Here is a 7,263-nt window from a genome sequence, read left to right as displayed (position 1 = left end):
TTCAAACCTACTCTGTTGCATATTACATGTTAGGAAAATAACAAATATTTTCTGCATAGTTTGTTCTTTTTTTGTTTCCACTTTGCTTATGTATTTTTTTGTTTGTTTGCATTTTTGGTTGTTGTTTTGTCTCATCTTTTTTGTTTTTTTTAAGAGAATGGAAGTGTGTTCAGGAAGAAATTTTTTAATGTAGTGAATTATGTCAAATTTTCATTGTTTCTAAGTTTTGTGTAAAAAATTGGTTTTCTACCTCCAAAGGTATGAAAACTTTCTGCCTTGGCATTTCCAGTAATTATATTTGGTTTTATTTTTCACTTTTTTTACTTTCAAATTTTATATCTATTTGAATTTGATTAAGTATTACAGGTGATATATTGAAGTAAGCTTTTATTTTCCTAGATGGCCACCCAGATAGCCTAACATCATTTATCAAATAATTCACCAATTTCTACTGACATGAGTTGCCACCTATCTTAGTTATCTAGTTCTGCTATAGCAGAAATACCACAAGTGGTTGGCTTTAACAAACAGAAATTTATTCTCTCACATTCTAGGAGGCTAGAAGTCTGAATTCAGGGTGCCAGTTCCCAGGAAGGCCTTCCTTCTCTGCAGGCTCTGGAAGAAGGTCTTTGTTACCAATCTTCCCCCAGTGTAGGAGCTTCTCAACTCAAGCACCTGGGGTGTAAAGGACATGCTGTGCTGCCAGGCCTTCTTTCTTGGTGGTTTGAGGTTCCTATCTCTCTGCTTGCTTCTGTCCCCTTTTATCTCTTGTAAGATAATACATTACGCAGGCCACACTCCAGGGAAACCCCCCTTACATCCGATGAGGGCTGTGACCTCAGTAAGGGTTTTGTATTCCACCCTAATCCTCTTTAACATAATCTAGTCTTGCCTGGTTGATTACTGCCTGAGAGTAGGATTTAAAACATGTGGGAAAAATGACTGTGGAAGAAAGGCCTTGCAATCGGCCTCTGTGAAGATTACAACCAAGAAAACCCTGTGGAGCAGTTCTACTCTGTAACACATGGACTCACCATGACTCAGAATCGACTAGAAGACAATGGGTTTGTTATTACTGTCATTGTCATTATTTCATTACAATAAAAAGTGGTTGCAACAGTATGACAAACCAGACCATTGTGGCATGCTGGTGGAATGTTTATTAAGTAAGAGCAATGAGAATCACCACTGCATGTCACATACACTGCTTCAGCATTTGCATGTATGCAAAGTATTCACACCATTTGAAACATCAGATAGGCAGTATTAGTGCAGCATTGTTTGTATGGGCAGTTATATATTATGATATATCCATGCTGTGGAATTCTATGCTGCCAAGCAAAGAAGGGGTCCCTGGTGGCAGAGTGGTTAAGAGTTTGGCTGCTAACTAAAAATTGTCAGCAGTTGAAATCCACCAGCCAATGCTTGGAAACCCTACAGGGCAGTTTTACTCTGCTCTGTAGGGTCAATATGGGTGTAATCAACACAACACTGGTGAGTTGTTTTTTGTTTGTTTGTTTGTTTTTTCCTTTTTAGGAAAGGAGCAAGAAGCTCTTTCTGTATTGATTTGGAAATCGCTACAACATATATGAAGTGAAAAACTAAGATGTAGTGGAATGTGTTTGGAATATCCCTATTTGCATAAAAAAGTGGAGCAGGTATCATCCACAAGAGGATACCCAAGAAACTGTGTTTGCCTGTGCAAGGAGGAACTGGGGGACTAGGAATGTTGCAGGAAGTCTCAGGGATGAGACTTTTATGCTTCTTCGGCAGCAATGAGTTTGGTTTTTGATTCATCAAGTAGGGACACTGGAGACCTAAGTTTACCTCCTTTGCTATCTCTTCATGATACCCAAATATCATAAAGTCTGAAGACTGCCAAAGAATAAAATCTATTAAACTCTAGAAGAGAAAAAAAAAATCCTGAGAAAATTATTAAACACACACACACACACACGCACAAGCACACGCACAGGCAAGGGAGGACGCAGCTCCAGGACAGTGACCAGGCGAAGTCTCTTATCAGCTGAGTCTGGGGGTCAGGGATGCGCAGCGGGAAGTTATTCTTTATGTCCACAACCAGCGAACAGAGAAGCTCCCGCCCCAACCACCTGGAAATCGAGTCTGGGTGGTGTGTGAGTGTGTGTTTTGTGCATAGGTGTGCGTGCCTGAGAGTTTCCTCGTTGTGCAACAGATCTTCCACTTTCACTGACTGTGCTGATGGCCTTGATTCCTAAACCTCAGAGCAGGGATCCTTTCGCATTTGAATCATGCCTCGGCGTCTTCCCGGTGCCCTGAGATGACGCCTCCTGGCTGCTTTCATCTTACCAACACTGTCTGGGTGGGGTCCCTGGGTCTCCCCTCCCCTGCCCAGCCTCTCTCTCATCCCATCAGTCATTTCAGTCCCAGCGTGTCATACCTGCTGCCTCATCCCGATTCCCACGGTCCCTCTACAGTCCCACGCGGGACCTTCTCGGCCGGGCAGAGCTGCGTTCAGCTTCACAGCCAGGGGGCCCAGCCCTCTGAGCAACCCCGGAGGGCAGGAATGCGACGAGAGGTGGGGGAAGGGGGAGATCTGGGGTGGCCGCAGGGTGCAAGGGCCGGGTTAGAGACGAGAAGAGGTTACTTTCTTTGTGAGTCGATGACCTACCAAGCTAGAAACCAGTCTTGAGTGAATAGGGGGTACAGCGGGATTTCGCTGGAGCCACAAAGCTCTTCACCTTAGGAGGACTCTGCCCGGATTCGGGGACTCCGTGTGGCCAGCCGACCTCACTTCGTCTCCCCCTTTCCCCCAAGAGACTCTACACCTCTAGTGGTATGATTAGAGTCTTTACAGTGCTCGACTTGGCATTGTTCTCTCCGGTTCCCTCCCCTCTAAACCACTGCTTGCTATGAGTCCCAGTAATGTGAAAACAGGTGGTCTGAGTCTCTCAGTGGAGTTCGTTTGGTAGAGATCCTCACTTGGGCAATTCGAAAGAAGAATCTAAGTTATATAAGATGAGGCGTAACAGCAAAGGTTGGTTTTAGAAAACTTTATCCCATTTAGAACGACTGGGCAGCCTCGACTTAGTTACTGAGTTTTATCCTTGCACTAAATAAAGAATTATTGGCCCAGATACTGCAGCTGCCCGAATCTTTTCCTGCTTTATTAGTTCTACAGTACATATGAGTAAGCAAAAGCCTCTTCCTGGAGTTTGCCCGTTTTCTCACTGTAAACTGCATTTGATCGTGTGGACTTTGTAGCAAGAGTAATCCGACAGGACAGAACGAGTACTAACCCAGGCACCTGTGTGGGCTCTATGGCTTAGCTGGTTAAAGTGCCTGTCTTGTAAACAGGAGATCCTGGGTTCAAATCCCAGTAGGGCCTTGACATTTTCCGCTGCACTGCAAACCAATCTCCTCTCTAACCCCAAACCAAAAAACCAAACCCGTTGCCATCTAGTCAATTCCCACTCACAGCGACCTCAAATGACAGAGTAGAACTGCCACATAGGGTTTCCAAGGAGCGTCTGGTGGATTCTACCTAGATTTTGGTTAGCAGCTCTGGCTCTTAACCACTACCCCCCCAGGGTTTCCCTACTGTGCTTACTGTACTCCAAATTCTGATTCTATTAATCCCAAGCAGTTGTGGCTGCAGAATTCCCACTTCCAAAGGAAAAGTGAAATGCCCTAAATAACTCTTCATGTAAGTTTTCGCATTAAATTATGCCAGTTCTTTCTCTCCAAAAAATATTTATTGAGCTTCCGGTATGAGATATGCACAGATTCAGAATGCGCACAGCTGTAGCTAGCAAAACATTATTTGCATTTATCCTCCCATCCAGCAAATCTTTGTTAGCAATCAATTCCAAACACCTGGGTAAAAATACAAAACGAAACAGTAATGTGGCTCATCTGTTTAAACTTTATAATAGAAAAAGACAAAATAACCCACATGTCAATTAACTGAGGCTGATTGAATAATCTATGGTATATACGTACATCTGTGTTATGGACTCATTTGTGAGTCCCCCCAAAAAGATACATTGAAGTTCTAACCCCCAGTATCTGTGAATGTCATCTTGTTTGGAGGTAGGGTCTTTGAAGATGTTACTAGTTAAATCAACACGACCTCATACTTGATTAGGGTGGGCTCTAATCCCTTCTGAGTGATATCCTTATAAAATAGGAGAAAAGACACAGAGACACAGAGGAAAATGGCCATGGAGTTATGCTGCAGGCTTAAGCCAAGAATACCTGGGGCTACCAAAACCTGGAGGAGACAAGACGGAGTCTTCCCCTAGAACCTCTGCAAAAACATGGCCCTGGTGACATCCTGAAAGGAGCTGTGGTGGCACAGTGGTAAGTGCTCAGCTTCTAACCAAAAGGTCAGTGATTGGAACTTGCCAGCCACTCTAGGAAAGAAAGATGTGGCAGTTGGCTTCCATAAAGATTAAACCTGTTGCAGTCCAGTGGATTCTGACTGACAGTGGCCCTATAGGCCAGAGTAGACATGCTCCACAGGATTTTTTTTTTTTCATATGCATGCTAAAGCTGGACAATGAATAAGGAAGACTGAAGAAGAATTGACACCTTTGAATTATGGTGTTGGTGAAGAATATTGAAGATACCATTGACTGCCAGAAGAATGAATAAATCTGTCCTGGAAGAAGTACAGCCAGAATGCTCCTTAGAAGCAAAGATGGCAAGACTTCATTTCATGTACTTTGGACATGTTATCAGGAGTGACCAGTCCCTAGAGAAAGACAAATTCTGTCTTAGTTATCCAGTGCTGCTATAACAGAAATACCCCAAGTGGATGCTCTTAACAAAGGAGAATTTATTTTCTCACAGTCTAGTAGGCTAGAAGTCCAAATTTAGGGCATCAGCTCCAGGGGAAAGCTTTCTCTCCCTGTCAGCTCTAGGGGAAGGTCTTTGTCCTCAATCTTTCCCTGGTCAAGGAGACTCTCAGGCACAGGATGCACTTTGCTCCTGGTGCTGTTTTCTTGGTGGTATGAGGTCCCCAACTCTCTGCTAGCTTCCCTTTCCTTTTATCTCTTGAGAGATAAAAGGTGGTGCAGGCCACACCCCAGGGAAACTTCCTTTACACTGGATCAGGGAGGTGACCTGAGTAAGGGTGGTGTTACAATCCCATCCTAAGCCTCTTAACGTAAAATTGCAATCACAGAATGAAGGACAACCAGACAGTGATGGGAATCATGGTCTAACCAAGTTGATACACACATTTTGGGGGGGACATTATTCAATCCATGACAGACATCATGCTTGATAAAGCAGAGGGCCAGTGAAAGAGAGGAAGACTTGCAATAAGACAGATTGACACAGTGCCTGCAACTATGGGCTGAGGTGTAACAATGATTATGAGGATGGCACAGGTGCAGGGAGTGTTTCTTTCTGTTGCACATAGGGTCACTAAGAGTAGGAACTGACTCAATGGCACCTAACAACAACTAATAACAACAGTGGCATATAGGAGTTCCTGGCTGTTACAAAAAGTTAAGTGCTTGGCTATTAACTGAAAGACTGGTGGTTTAAAACCATCAACAGCTGACCAACAGCTAGGAGTTTGAATCCACCAGACACTCTTCAGAAACCCTATGAGGGAGTACTCTCTGTCCTATAGGGTCATTATGAGTTGGAATCGACTGGATGGCAAAGGGTAGGGGTGCCTCAGAAGAAAGACCTGGGGATCTACTTCATTAAAAACTCTATGAAGCACAAGTCTACTTATGGGGCAACTGGTTGGTGTATTTTTCTAATGGCACATGTCATCTGTATATCTCCTTTGCTGAGGTGTCTGTTCAAATATTTTACCCACTTTTTAATTGGGTTGCTTGTGTTTTTTATTGTGTGTTTTAAGAATTTATTGTATATCTTAGATTCACTACCAGCAGCAGTTGCCATGGAGTTGACTCTGACTCATGGCAACCCATGTGTTGCAGAATACAACTTGAACACAAGTGGTATCAGATATGAGTTTTATCTCATATGTTTTGATGCTCTGTTATTTGGTGCATACACATTCAGGATTGTTATGTCTTCTTGGAGAACTGACCCCTTAATCATTACCTAATGTCCTTCTGTACTTTTGATAATTTTCCTTGCCCTGAAATCCGACTTGTCTGAAATTAATACAGCAACTCCAACTTTCTTTTGATTAGTGTCATCATGGTGTCTTAATTATCTAATTCTGAGTTTTTGGATATAACAGAAATACCACCAGTGAATGGTTTAACAAAAATAAATTTATTCTCTCATAGTCTAGGAAGCTAGAAGTCAGAATTCAGGGTGCCAGCTCCAGGGGAAGGCTTTCTATTTCTGTCAGCTCTGGGGGAAGGTCCTTGTCATCAGTCTTCCCTGGGCGAGGAGCTTCTCATTGCAGGGACTCCGCCCCCCCCATTCCAAAGAATGCACTGTTCTCCTGGCTCTCCTTTCATGGTGGTATGAGGTCCCTGTGTCTTTGTGCTTACTTTTCTCTTTTATACCTCAAAATAGATAGACTGAAAACACAACCTAATCTTGTAAATTGAGTCCTGCCTCATTAACATAACTGCCACTAAACCCACCTCGTTGACATCATAAAGGCAGGATTTACAACGCATAGGAAAATCACTTCAGATGACAAAATGGTGGACAGTCACTCAATATTGAAAATCATGGCCTAGCCAAGTTGACACACATATTTGGTGGACACAATTCAATCCATAACACCTGATATATCTTTCTCCATCTTTTTACTTTAATCTCTGTGTCTTTATATTTAAAGTGGGTTTCTTGATTATGCTAAGTGAAATGAGTCAGTTGTGAAAGAACAAATATTGTATAAGACCATTACTATAAAAAACTCAAGAAATAGTTTAAACAGAGAAGAGAATATTCTTTGATTCTGAGAGGGGGAGGGAGGGAGGGAGGTTTTCATTAATTAGATAGTAGATAAGAACTATTTTAGGTGAAGGAAAAAACAACACACAATACATGAGAGGTCAGCACAACTGGACTAAACCAAAAGCAAAGAAGTTCCCTGAGTAAACTGAACACTTTGAAGGCCAGTGTAGCAGGGGCAAGGGTTTGGGGACCATGGTTTCAGGGGACATCTAAGTCAATTGGCATAATAAAATCTATTAACATTCTGCATCCCACTTTGGAGAATGGCGTCTGGGGTCTTAAAGGCTAGCAAGTGGCCATCTAAGATGCATCAATCGGTCTCAAACCACCAGGAGCAAAGGAGAATGAAGAACACCAAAGACACAAGGTAATTATGAG

At 42.8% G+C, this 7,263-nt stretch overlaps 1 non-coding gene across 1 annotated transcript; it reads left to right on the top strand.

The window, feature by feature from the left end:
- The first annotated feature begins 3,293 nt into the window (after window positions 1-3,293).
- On the top strand, window positions 3,294-3,367 carry TRNAT-UGU (transfer RNA threonine (anticodon UGU)). The gene has a single exon. It is a non-coding gene; the product is annotated as a tRNA-Thr (tRNA).
- Window positions 3,368-7,263: the final 3,896 nt, after the last annotated feature.

The sequence above is a fragment of the Loxodonta africana genome, chromosome 1 (genome assembly GCF_030014295.1).
Source record: "Loxodonta africana isolate mLoxAfr1 chromosome 1, mLoxAfr1.hap2, whole genome shotgun sequence".
NCBI classification, from domain to species: Eukaryota; Metazoa; Chordata; class Mammalia; order Proboscidea; family Elephantidae; genus Loxodonta; species Loxodonta africana.
The sequence above is the reverse complement of the archived record's forward strand: the minus strand, read 5'-3'. Positions and strand labels throughout refer to the sequence as shown.